Source organism: Macaca mulatta, chromosome 2 (assembly GCF_049350105.2).
Source record: "Macaca mulatta isolate MMU2019108-1 chromosome 2, T2T-MMU8v2.0, whole genome shotgun sequence".
NCBI classification, from domain to species: domain Eukaryota; kingdom Metazoa; phylum Chordata; class Mammalia; order Primates; family Cercopithecidae; genus Macaca; species Macaca mulatta.
Genome location: NC_133407.1, coordinates 36,720,406 through 36,733,112, shown reverse-complemented (window position 1 = coordinate 36,733,112; position 12,707 = coordinate 36,720,406). Strand labels below are relative to the sequence as shown.

Here is a 12,707-nt window from a genome sequence, read left to right as displayed (position 1 = left end):
CCAAATATTGGGATTACAGACTTGAGTCACCGCGTCCGGCCTTTCCCTTTCAACCATTTAAAGATGTGAAAAAGCATTCTCGGCTCATCTAGGTGTATACAACATCAAGCCGCAGACAGGATTTGGCCAGCTAGTCATAGTCTGCAATCCTCTCTCTGGTCAACGGGTTTCTGCGAGGACCAAAGTGTCAGGTGCGCCCGCGTGGAGAAAGCACTTTTAGCGGTGCATCGCAGCCCTGCAGGCCCGCTGGCTGTCCGGTCGTCGCGCAGGGTCCCGCTGTGACCGAGCCGCTGCTGGCACCCAGTGCCTCCACGGAGCACCCTGCAGCGCCGGCCCCCACCTCGACTCCCAGCGCGCACTCACCCAGGACCCCGGCGTACAGCAGGGCGCAGAAGGCGAGCCTCATTCTCCGCGGCTGACGCGCGTCACCCAACCCGCTCTCGCGCCTCGTCCGGCTTTACCCTGCCGGAGCAAGCAGCGCCTCCTGGCAAAGGTTCGCCCTGGGAAAGCAACCTTCGTTACTCCTCGCACTCCTCCCGTGGGGCAGGCAGCGAGCAGCTTGTGCCTTCAGTGGGACCAGAGGGCTGCAAGATGCGAGCCTCTCTCCCGCCCCCTGCCCAGGGCCGGGGTCTGCGAGGCTGCACCTAGGGCGAAGGGGCAGCACCCCGGAGCCTGAGCAGCTTCGGAGCGCACTAGCCTGGTCGCCTTACAACCCAGAGAGAGATCCGCAGGGGGTCCCAGGTGAGTTGCTAGTTCGCAAGTTTCTGACCCCCCGGACCCTCATCCAGCCCAGCAGCTCCTAAACATCTCAAAAACACAAAATCTTTGGGATTCGGGGGCTGTCCATAGGGTGAAAACTGTGGGCTCTTCCCCCAGGAAAGCACGCGCTCTCGTATACCCAACGTTTTGAACACAATTCTCAAGGATTCTCAGACTCTTCCTCCCAAAGGGTCTCCATTGAGAGAATGGACCACTCCTGGGTCCTCTCGGAAACTCTACCCAAATGACACTGTCCCCAGCAGCCCTCAGCTCTGGGAGGCCAAGGTCAGGTGAAGCGCTGAACCCAGAGAGGGCTGCCTCTCCTCGTACCTGCAGCGCGATCCTGCTCAAGTCTGACTTCTGCCGGAGGAAAATCTGAATTTAAATAAAAATTTAAGAACTCTTAATTAAAATATAATAAATATACATACAACGTCACATGTCCTAAATAAATGTACTGCTTAATTATCATCAAATGAACCCATCCACATAACCAGCACCCACATCAAGAAACAAAACGTTAACAGAGCTGGCACAGCCCCCTGCCACAAAGGTACCCATTATCTTGACTTCTAACAGAATAGACTAATTCTGTTGATTTTTGAGCTTTATGCAGATGGGATCATACCATATGTACAATTTTGTGTTTGGCCTCTTTCACTGGAGATTCTGTGTGTGAGATTCACCTATGTTGTGTATAGTTGCCCTTTATTCATTCTCAGCATTGCACATTTTACACTGTGTATGCAGCACGTTTTATCTTTCCTCTTGATCGTTGCAGTCTTCAGTTTGGACTCCTAAGGATAGTGCTGCTGTGAATATAATTTTAATTTTATTTTCTATCTGCTGCTAGTATCTGAAAAAAAAATTGGGTTTTGTATATTGACCTTGAATCTAGTGATCTTGCTGAATTGTCTTATTAGTTGGAATTGTTTCTTTTCTATGTACATCCTTACATCTTATATGGATAACGTCAGTTTTGGTTTTTCCTTTCAGATCCTTAGGAATCTCTTTCCTCTTGAGTTACTGCACCGGCTAGAACTCACATTACATTCTACTACATGTCTTTTAGTGCACTTAGGTATGCATTACTGCAGGGTTTCCCCACACATCATGAAGTAGATGTATGTTCAGCTTTAATAGTTACTGCCAAACTGTTAATACAATATTGAGTAGAAGTGGTGATAGGGAAAGTTTTCAATAATTCTCCATTATGCAAAATTTTTGCTGGTGTTTTGTTTTGTTTTAAATATTATTAACCATACTAAGGAAATTTCCTTCCTTCCTGGGTTGCCCAAATTTTTTAAAAGTCATGAATAGGTGTTGCATTTTGTCAAGTATTTTTCTGCACCTAAGATACTTATATGATTCCCTTTTCTTTTTATGTTAATGTGGTAAACTCCTCTAATTGTTTCTCTTTCTTTTCTTTCCTTCTTTCTTTCTTTCTTTCTTTCCTTTTTCTGTTTACCTTCCTTCCTTCCATCCTTCCATTCTTCCTTTCTCTTTCCCCCTCCTCACCCCTCCCCTCCCTTTCTTTCCCTTCCTTTCCCTTCCCTTCCCTTCCCTTCCTTCTTGCTTGGGTCCTGCTCTATTGCCCAGGCTGGAGTGCAGCTGTGGGATCATAGTTCAGTGAAGGCTCCACCTCCTAGGCCCAAGTGATCCTCCCTCCTCAGCCTCCCAAGTAGCTGGGGCTACAGCTGTGCACCACCACGCTGGACTCCTTTAATTGATTTTTAAATGTTAAACTACTCTTACATTCCTGGAATAACCCCCCCTTGGCTATTATGTTTAACTTTTTTTTACATATTGCTGAACTTACTTTTCTTTTTTGGATTTTTTGCATTTGTGTTCGTGAGAGAAATCATTCTGCAGTTTTCTTTATCTTAATGTCACTAAAAGTTTGGTTTCAAGGTTTTAATGGCTCACAAAATGAACTGGAATATGCTGCTACTTTTCTTATTCTCTGGAAGACACTGTGTAAGAATAGCATTCTTTCTTTCTTAAATGTTTGCAAGGCTTCACCAATGAAGCCACCTGTGTTTAGAGTTTTATTTGTGGAAAAGTTTTTGATAACAGATTGAGTTTCTTAAATAGCTAGAGAAATATCCAGGTTTTATGATCCTTCAAATTTCAATATTGGTAAGTTTTTTTTAAAGAAATTTGTCCATTTTATCTAAATTTTCAAATTTATTGATATAAAATCATTCACGATCTTATCCTTTGACATTTTTAGTATGTGGTATTTAGTATTTTCATTGCTGATATTGGTGATTTATGTTACCACTTTTCCTTGGTTAGTATTGCCAAGATTTTACCTATTTCATTAATCTTTTCAGAGAACCAACCTTGGCTTTGCTGTTTTTCTCTATTGTACATTCATTTATTATTTCATTGATTTCTGCTCTGTTGACTTTCTTTGAGTTTTGGTCTTTCTCTAGCTTCTTTATTCTTTCTTTGTTCTCCTCCTTCTCCTTTTTCTTCTTTTTTTTTTGACAGAGTCTTGCTCTATTGCCCAGGCTGGAGTGAAGTGGCACGATTGCGGCTCACTGCAACCTCCGCCTCCCGGGTTCAAGTGATTCTCCTGCCTCAGCCTCCTGAGTAGCTGGGATTACAGGCATGAGACACAGCACCTGGCTGTTTTTTTTTTTTTTTTTAGTGGAGATGGAGTTTCACCATGTTGTTCAGGCTGGTCTCTTAACTCCTGGCCTCAAGTGATCTGCCTGCCTTGGCCTCCCAAAGTGCTGGGATTACAGGTGTGAGCCACCGTGCCTGGCTTCTCTTGCTTTTTTTTTTTTTTTTAAGGCAGTTAAGGTCATTGATTTTTCAGCCTCTCTTCTCTACTATATGTGATGAAGGCTATGAATTTCCCTATAAGCATTCCTTTTCTTGATATATTATAACTTCATGGTTATTCAGTTCAAAATATATTCTAATTTTATTGTGATTTCTTATTCAACTCATGGTTTATTTAGAAATGTATTGCTTGATTATCCAGGTGAGCCAATATCATCATAAGGCTTCTTTAAATGTAGAAACAGAGCCTCCAGAAAGGAACTCAGCCCTGCTGACATCTTGATTTAAGCCCAGTGAGACCCATTTCCAACTTCCAACCTCCAAAACTGTAAGATATTAAGTTTTGTTACAATAGTAACAGGAAACTCATATACTTGATATATTTATTGGAGCCTCTTCCAGGTGTGGCATTATCTTTTTATCTCCCATTCCATGGAACTTCAAATTGTGCCAAGTATCTTAAGGAGAAAACTGGCCCTTTGTCAAGCTTAGTTCTCTGCTCCTCCTTTCTCACTGGGATCTTGCCTCCACTTCTGTTTTCCCAGCCCTGAGACTGCCATCAGCTCGGCTGGTTTCTCTGTAAGCCAGCAGTGACCCTCTGCTCAGGCAAAGCCAGATTCCCTCTGACTTTGTGCCGAGTGGTTCATCTTCAACTGTCCTGGCTCTCCCTTCACTTATTCAAACATTTGAGAGGAAATAGGGTCTATGAGGGCAGAGATCAATTTTTTTCTTGTCCAACATTCTAATACAAGGTTGGAAAATAGTGTCTGCTATAATATTGGGCTCAAAAAATCAAACAGATCAATAAATGCACACGAATGTCTCAAAAGTGGGTTGAGCAATCTCCTCTGCAGACCTATGGACAAAAACCAAATAAAGTCCAGAGGTGATCATTCCTTCTAAGGTTAATTATCCACCTAAAACTAACACAGCTTAAATCCAATAGCAGCCACTGTGCCCCCGACCCTAGATTAGATCAAACTCTGAAAACTTCATGTGTACTGAGACAAAGTCATATTGCAAAGATAGGACATCCAAAGTGCTAAAGTCATTTCTGTGCTTTGGTGCAGGCTCTCACAAATAGCAAAGCAGAAGGTATGATGCTTGTATGGTGGAAAACAGTTTAAAAACTTCATGGCAAAGATGATCTTTGGAAAACTTGGGATGTATAGATTTATTATTAATTGTGTACTAGGCAGGGTGCTAAGTGCTTCCCAAATGTTAATTGATAGTAACCCCACAAGGTTATTGACATCCCCTTTTTGTACAGAGAGAAGTGAAGCACAGAGAGGTTAACCAGTGACTTGCCCAAGGTCAGGTAGCTAGTAGGTGTCCAAGCTGGCATTCAAACTAGGCAGTCTGCTTCCATAGTCCATGCTCTTTCTCATGTGGCCTCTGGCATTTGTCTCTGGAGCAATTTCACACTTTCCCCTTTCCAAGGGATCTTGAAATAATAATGGCATGGGGGCAACATGTTTGTTTAAACTGTTTCCAAGTTCAGAATTGGTTGGATTGGCACTAACTGCTATAATAGCAAAGTTCCAAAATCTTAATGGTTTAACACAATAGGAGTTGACTTCTTAGTAACATAAAGCCCATCTGGCAGCAATTGTGGTGATTTGTTAGGGTGGGAGTGGGGAGTTCACTTTCATAACTCCATTCAGTCATTCAGAGATCCAGGCTAAGAGAGGTTCTGCCATTTTCAACACGTGGCTTCCAAGATTGCTACATGTGTTGACATTCAAATGACAGAATAAGGAAGAGCATGGAAGGTAGTGCAAGAAATTTTCCTGGATCAAGCCCGGATGTGACAAACATCACTTCTACCTATATTCTATTGGTCATAACTCAGTCCCATGACCCCACCAATTGTAAAGAGGATGGGAACTGTAGTCCTTGGCTGGGAAACTACTTCTCAGCAACAGCAAAACACTATGAAAGGGGAGCACATGTCTGGGGTCTTTTGTCTTAGTTTGAGCAGCCCCAGAAAATGGACTTTTAGACAAGACTTCTCAGATGTTTTATTTGACAAGAAACACAGGCAAGAAAGTAGAAATGTGGCTGGGCATGGTGGCTCATGCCTGCAATCCCAGCACTTTGGGAGGCCTAGATGGGTGGATCACCTGAGGTCAGGAGTTTGAGACCAGCCTGGCCAATACAGTGAAACCCCGTCTCTACTAAAAATACAAACAATTAGTCAGGTGTGGTGGCAGGTACCTGTAATCCCAGCTACTTGGGAGGTCGAGGCAAGAGAATTGCTTGAACCTGGGAGGCAGAGGTTGCAGTGAACTGAGATTGCATCACTGTACTCCACCCTGGATAACAAAGCAAAACTCTGTCTCAGTTTGGGGGCGGGGGAGGGGGGGAGAGAAGAAAATAAAATACAGATGCGAGACAGGGAGAAAGGCATCCAAAGAATGTGTTAACAAGTCAATTGCCACTGTGCCACTTGTGGGCCCTGGGCCTTAATTCCCCTGAGGAAACTATGAGAGTCCGAGTAGATATCCCATCCATGGGATATGCAAACAAGGGTTTTTGTGCACTAACTCCTGTCAGCCATCATTTGAGGGTTTTCTTTCCTATGGGTCATAAATCCTTTAGCCCTCTGGCCTACTGTGTGGGTGGCAGAGCAGATTCCTGGTGCCAGAGAATGCCTACATGCAACGAACACAGATGCTGGCACCTGGAAGTTTCCTAATGTGCATGAGTGCTAAGGGTGAGGGGGTATGGGTGAGACACTAAGGGTTTCTACATGGTCTCTGTCAGAATCGACCAGTAACATACGACTCAAAAGACAATGTTTTTGTCCTTCCCTGCCCAAGCACACATCTGCTACACAGTGGGGAACGGGGAGGCACAAACAAAATAACAACAATAAAACTCCTTTTCAGAAAAGGGAGCAGTGGAGACCCATAGCCATCATTAGTATCAATTTTGAAGTTGGGCAGGCACTAGGAGGCTCTCTATTGGGGGTTCTGTTTAGATCAGATTCTGTTCTGTTACAGGAGCTCCTTTGCTCATTGCTTTTCAAGATCCCTGGTGCCTCCTTCTGGGAGGATCTTCATTTTCTATTACTCTCTCTATCCCTATCTCAGTATTGAGGAGTTTGTGCTCCTTGGGGCTGTATGACTTTTCACCTACTTGTGCTGCGAAAATTTGAGGATTAAATCAAAGTCTGAATACTCCAGGTTTCTGGTTGGGTTCAGAAAGCAATTACCTCAAAATGTTCGTAATCTTCAGATCTATTTGGTTCCAGTCAGTTTCACATGGTAGCTGTCAACCTCACACATATGAAACAAGGTCAAGGGTAGGGCCTGATTCCACCAGTGAATATACTTGAGACAATTTTAGATTTAGATGGTTTATTACTTCCATAGATAGCAACAGAGAAGAATAAGTGAAAGATGTAATCTCCCTGGGTCTGATGATGGCAATGTGAGTTGTAGGATACTCTATTACCAAGGAGCCAAATCTAGATGGTAGCTAGTGCTTTTATATTCTGCAGTCCTATCATGAGGGGAGTGGGGCAGAAAGCCCCATATCTCATCAAAACCTGGGAGGTGATGAGAAACTATGTCATGACGGCCTCTTAGGAGAGACAGAAAGGCAAGTGAGAGATGCCTTTCTAGTAGCTCCTTAGACACCTCCTTTAAGGATGACAAGGTGTTCTGCCAGGGCTCAGAGAAGTTGCAATTCAAGCCTTTGCCTCTATTGATAAGTGTAAGCTTATCAACAGGGGAAGCCATGGCAGAGTTGTTCTTCTACATAAGTAGTCCCCTCCCCAGTTCTTTCCTAGACAAAATTTTCACACCTGATCGCTATCTTTGGCCCCATACCTCTCTCTCAGTTGATGGTGCCTACCTAGCTTGGGTGAGAGGACCATATTCTTTAAGCAGATCTTTTCCACATAGTTGGGTTGTAATGGGCATTTGTTCCTCAAAATCTTTCTTAGGTTTATCTCTTGTTTTTAGGACACAGATGAAGTCAGCTTTTCCAGCTTTGCAAAATCTCACATACTTGAATTTTTTTTTTTTTTTTGAGTCAGGGTCTTGCTCTGTCACTCAGACTAGAGTGCAATAGTCAGATCATAGCTCACTGTAACCTCAAACTCTTGGGCTCAAGCAATCCTCCCACCTCAGCCTCCCAGTACCTAGGACTACAGGGGTGTGTCCCCCACACTCAGTTAATTAAAAAAACAAAACAAAACACTTTTTTGGAGAGACAAGGTCTGGCTGTGTCACCCAGGCTGGTCTTGAATTCTCGGCCTTGAGCAATTCTCCTGCCTCAGCCTTCCAAAGTGCTAGGATTAAAGGTGTGAGTCACTGCACCTGCCCGGATTTTTAAATTCTCTTTATTTTTGTTTGCAAACAGGCCAATTCCCTGAGCTTGTCTTTTGCTTACCTAATTAAATGCAGCCAGTAGCAACCAACATAGAATAGAATATGCTGCTGATCTTCCATTTTACCTCCTCTTCACTAGAGCTCAGCAGACTTAGTAGGCCTATGTTCTATCTTCCAGGTTACTGAACACCATAGTTTAAACAAATGTTTTGCTAATCAGACTATTTCTGTAGTGATAAATATCATTTACTAATTTCACTTTTAAATTGTACATTCAAGGCCAGGCGTGGTGGCTCGTGCCTGTAATCCCAGCACTTTGGGAGGTCGAGGCGGGCGAATCACAAGGTCAGGAGTTCAAGATCAGCCTGGCCAATATGGTGAAACCCCATCTCTACTAAAAATACAAAAATTAGCCGGGCATGGTGGCACGTGCCTATAGTCCCAGCCACTTGGGAGGCTGGGGCAGAAGAATCACTTGAACCCAGGAGGCAGAGGTTACAGTGAGCTGCGATCATGCCGCTGCACTCCAGCCTGGGTGACAGAGTTAGACTCCAGTTCAAAACAAAAATAAAAACAAATCGTACATTCATTTATTTATATATATTCATTTACAGCATTGGAAACAAATGTAAAACTCTATCACTCAAAAAACCTAGTTTTAGTTTGGCTTTAATTTTGAGAAATATTATCTATGTAGTAAAATATAATAAGAAATATTCATATTCCCACCACCCACATTGTAAAAGTAACTATTTAGTCATATTTGTTTCCTGTGATTTCTTTCCCATTCTTCTTTTTTGAGATGGAGTTTCGCTCTTTTTGCCCGAGCTGGGTGCAATGGTGCGATCTCGGCTCACCGCAACCTTCGCCTCCTGGGTTCAAGTGATTTTCCTATCTCATCCTCCCAAGTACAGGTGCCTACCACCATGCCTGGCTAATTTTTTGTATTTTTTGTAGAGACAGGTTTCTTCATGTTGGTCAGGCTGGTCTCGAACCCCCAACCTCAGATGATCTGCCCACCTCAGCCTCCCAAAGTGCTGGGATTACAGGCATAAGCTACTGCTCCTGGCCTCCTTTCCCATTCTATAAACAGATAAAGTTGCCTGTAATCTCATCCCAAGCAGGGTCTAGAGAGACTGGCTCTAGGTGACAGAAGTGCCAGAGAAAGAGGAAACTGACCCTAAATGCCAGGAAAGTGAGGGGAAAGTTAATTCCCAACCCCAACTACAGTTTTTTCTTTTCTTTTCTTTTCTTTTTTTTTGAAGGCGGGAAGGGGGCAGGGTCTCACTCTGTTACCCAGGCTAGAATGCAGTGGCATGATCATGGCTCACCACAGCCTCAACTTCCTAGGCTCAGGTGATCCTCCCACCTCAGCCTCCCGAGTAGCTGAGACTACAGATGCCTGCCACCACATTCAGCTCATTTTTGTATTTTTTGTAGAGATGAGGTTTTACCATGTTGCCAGGTTGGTCTCAAAGTCTTGGGCTCAAGCAATCTGCCCACCTTGGCCTTCCAAAGTACTAGGATTACAGATGTGAGCCACAGCACCCGGTCCCCAGCTTCTTTTAAAAAAATTTTTGTAAATATTAGAGATGGGGGTCTTGCTAGGTTGCTTTGGCTGGTCTTAAACTAGCAGCCTCAGGTGATCTTCTAGCCTGGGCCTCCTAAAGTACTAGAATTACAGGCGTGAAACACCATGACCGGCAAATATGGAATGCTTCACAAATTTGCATGTCATCCTTGCACATGAGCAATGTTAATCTCCGTATCATTTTTTTTTTTTTCAGTAAATATGCTGCCAAAGCAAGCACCAAAACCTCAGCTTCCAAGGTCATATCACAACCTTTCCCCGTTTTCACCAAAGTCTTCAGCGACCACAAACCCATATACAGTTAGTTCCCTGTATCTGTGGGTTCCACATCTGAGGAGGTCAACCAATCAGGAATCGAAAATATTTAGGAAAAAAAATACAATTTTTGTGTAAAATTTGCCATAGTGGAAAAAGAAAAACAATAAAAAATAAAATTTTAAAAAACAGTATAACAACCGTTTACATAGTATTTACATAGCATCAGGTATTATAAGTAACCTAGTGATTATTTAAAGTACATGGGAGTGGCCAGGCACAGTGGCTCACACCTGTAATCCCAGCACTTTGGGAGGCTGAGTCAGGTGGATCACAAGGTCAGGAGTTCAAGACTAGCCTGGCCAATATGGTGAAACCCGTCTCTACTAAAAACACAAAAATTAGCTGGGTGCGGTGGCAGACGCCTGTAATCCCAGTTACTCGGGAGGGTGAGGCAGGAGAATCGCTTGAACCTCAGGGGTGAAGATCGCAGTGAGCCGAGATCGTGCCAATGCACTCCAGCCTGGGCAACAGAGTGAGACTCTGTCTCAGAAAAAAAAAAAAAGTACATGGGAGTATGTGCATATATATAAGGTACTCGAGCATCTTCAGATTTTGTTATCGGCAGGGGGCCTTGGAATCAATCCTCCGTGCATACTGAGAAATGACTAACCATTTTCACCCTTTCCTGAAGGACTGCTGTTCAAGCAAACTTAAATGTGTATCAAAATCACCTGAAGGGCACAGATTGTTAGCCCTACCCCAAGTGTTCCTGACTTAATAGGTCTGAAGTTGAGCCCAAGAATTTTCATTCCCCCAAAATTCCCAGGAGATGCTGATGCTGCTGGCCCAGAGACTACACATCAGAACCACTGCTCTATCCATTTTCCAGGAGTAGGTACTAGAGACAGATCCTCTCTGCTTGTCTCGAGACACACGATGGGAGAACTTGCCCCTAGTGGTGAACTCTTACTCTAAAGACAGGTCACTCCTCTGCTATCAAGTTCTGGCTGGCTAAAAGCTAAAGGGTGCATTTTCTTCATCTTCATGAGCAGCATCTATGAATCTCCTTCTTGTGTGAGGTCTCTACTTGGGCCAGAAATGCCAGGAATGGGCTCCCTCCCTGGTGTGGACCTTCACACATAGATGGGCAGACAGCACGTACCCAGGAGCAGTGTGGTGTGTCAGGAAAGGCATGGGCAAGTGACACAGTCCCTGAACTTCACTTTCCCCATCTCCATAACATGAGACAATGATACCCATCTATTATAGGGTTGCTGAAAAGAGTAAACGGGAATAGTGTGAGGAGTCCCATGTTAACTGTAAAGTGCCGTTTACAGTTAACAGAAATATTAATTATTATTACAGATTCAGGTCAGATTTGCACCTTAACAATTAATGTGGTTTATTTTTTTTTTCCACCTCTAGTGATTTTTGTTTTTAAGGCTTTCTTCACCCTTCCCCCAGCAATAGGTCTTTACCTTTGAGCCCCAGTGTTGATTCTGACTCATTTTTTATAAAAAATAAATAAATAAATAAAAAATGAATGATAGAAATTTATTAAAGCATAGTAAGACAGATTTTATTCAGGACCATCAGGATACGTATAGCAACCATGGCAATGGGATGCCGAATTAGGAGAAAGAGAGTGGGCTCAACTTTAAATACAGCATGGGCAAGTGGGAATTTATAGCCAAGGAACAAAAGTTTGGGGTCACTGGATACAATATTACTAAGAAGGAACTTCACGAGTAAAGGGGTTTCTTGCTGAAAATAGGTGAAGGTGATCAGACATCACCTAAGGATGGTAGAGGATGAGGAACCTGATCAGATATTGAGCGTGGAGGGTTCTAACTGGATTTTCCAAGGAAATACACAGATAAACCTACGAGAAAGTTGAGGAGTCTGACTAAAGTTTGGCCAAGCAAAGAATCCTTGTCACCTTCCATCGTTGTATTCAAACACTTAAGACTCAAGCTGCTCACTACTATCTTTAGGCTCTAAAGAGAAAAGAAAAACAAAAACGATCAAGGGACATGGCATTATACTTTTACATTAGTAAATCCAAAGTCATTTTCTCAATCTCAGCAGTCAAGAATAAAATGATCCGCATTAGTATAGTGGCTAGATTTTATAAAATAAGAAAAAAATATTTTTAAAGAATAAAATGAAAAGAAGCAACAACTAATCAGTTTACCACTAGTTATCACTGAGCTAAGGTTTTGCAGGCCCATTTTACCCCCTCTCCCTTTGCTCTCTGCCATTTGAACCTCAGGTTCAGTGCTAGAATCTCCCCAGTACGAGGCAGATGCAGAGAAAGAGAACGGTGATGTCCACTGAAGGGGAGGAGGAGGGGAGACCATTGACGATCTTGGCAAAGACATTAGCTGTGTAGTAAGTCATCCTTTCTTCCCTTGCCATCTTGTGGCTGTGTTAGGCAGTGATTCTATTCCTGCTGTGTTGGAGGGAAACCACCCAGTCCGTAGTCAGAAGACCTGGATGCAGTATTAATTCTACCACTTACTAGCCGTGTGCCCTTGAACCCATCATTTAACTTCCTCCGTTTTTACATCTGCAAAATGGAACTACCACTATTTGCCTCAAGGAATTGTTTTGGATAATACGTTTTTCCGTGCATACCTGGTATAAGGCAGGTATAAAGTACATCTATTGAGGACATCCTTTCTTTCCGTGGCTTTTTTAACAGTAAAGGAGTATTCCTGGCCTGTGGTCCTACCTCTTGAACGGACGGCGCTGGGCCTACTCTCCGCGGCGAGTAGGCCTGCCCAGCAAAGCCCTAATCCAAGGGATCCGGCCCAAGCTTTCCCTGAATCCCTACCGCCCATGGACCGCTCACCTCCACTTTTGACATTTCCGCTTTCCTGCCGCAGCTGCGGATGGCGTCACTTCCACCGGAAAAGGCGAGCGCAGCCGCGCGGTTGGCGCGAAAGTCGGTTTCCGTTCTGGTC

General features: G+C 43.7%; 1 non-coding gene and 1 pseudogene across 1 annotated transcript; both read right to left on the bottom strand.

Annotated features, from left to right (window-relative positions):
* Positions 1-533, bottom strand: part of INHCA (inhibitor of carbonic anhydrase) — a 52,856-nt pseudogene extending 52,323 nt beyond the window's left edge.
* Positions 534-9,595: 9,062 nt separating this feature from the next.
* On the bottom strand, positions 9,596-9,703 carry LOC114676550 (U6 spliceosomal RNA). The gene has a single exon (XR_003727607.1). It is a non-coding gene; the product is annotated as a U6 spliceosomal RNA (small nuclear RNA).
* Between the last annotated feature and the right edge of the window lie 3,004 nt (positions 9,704-12,707).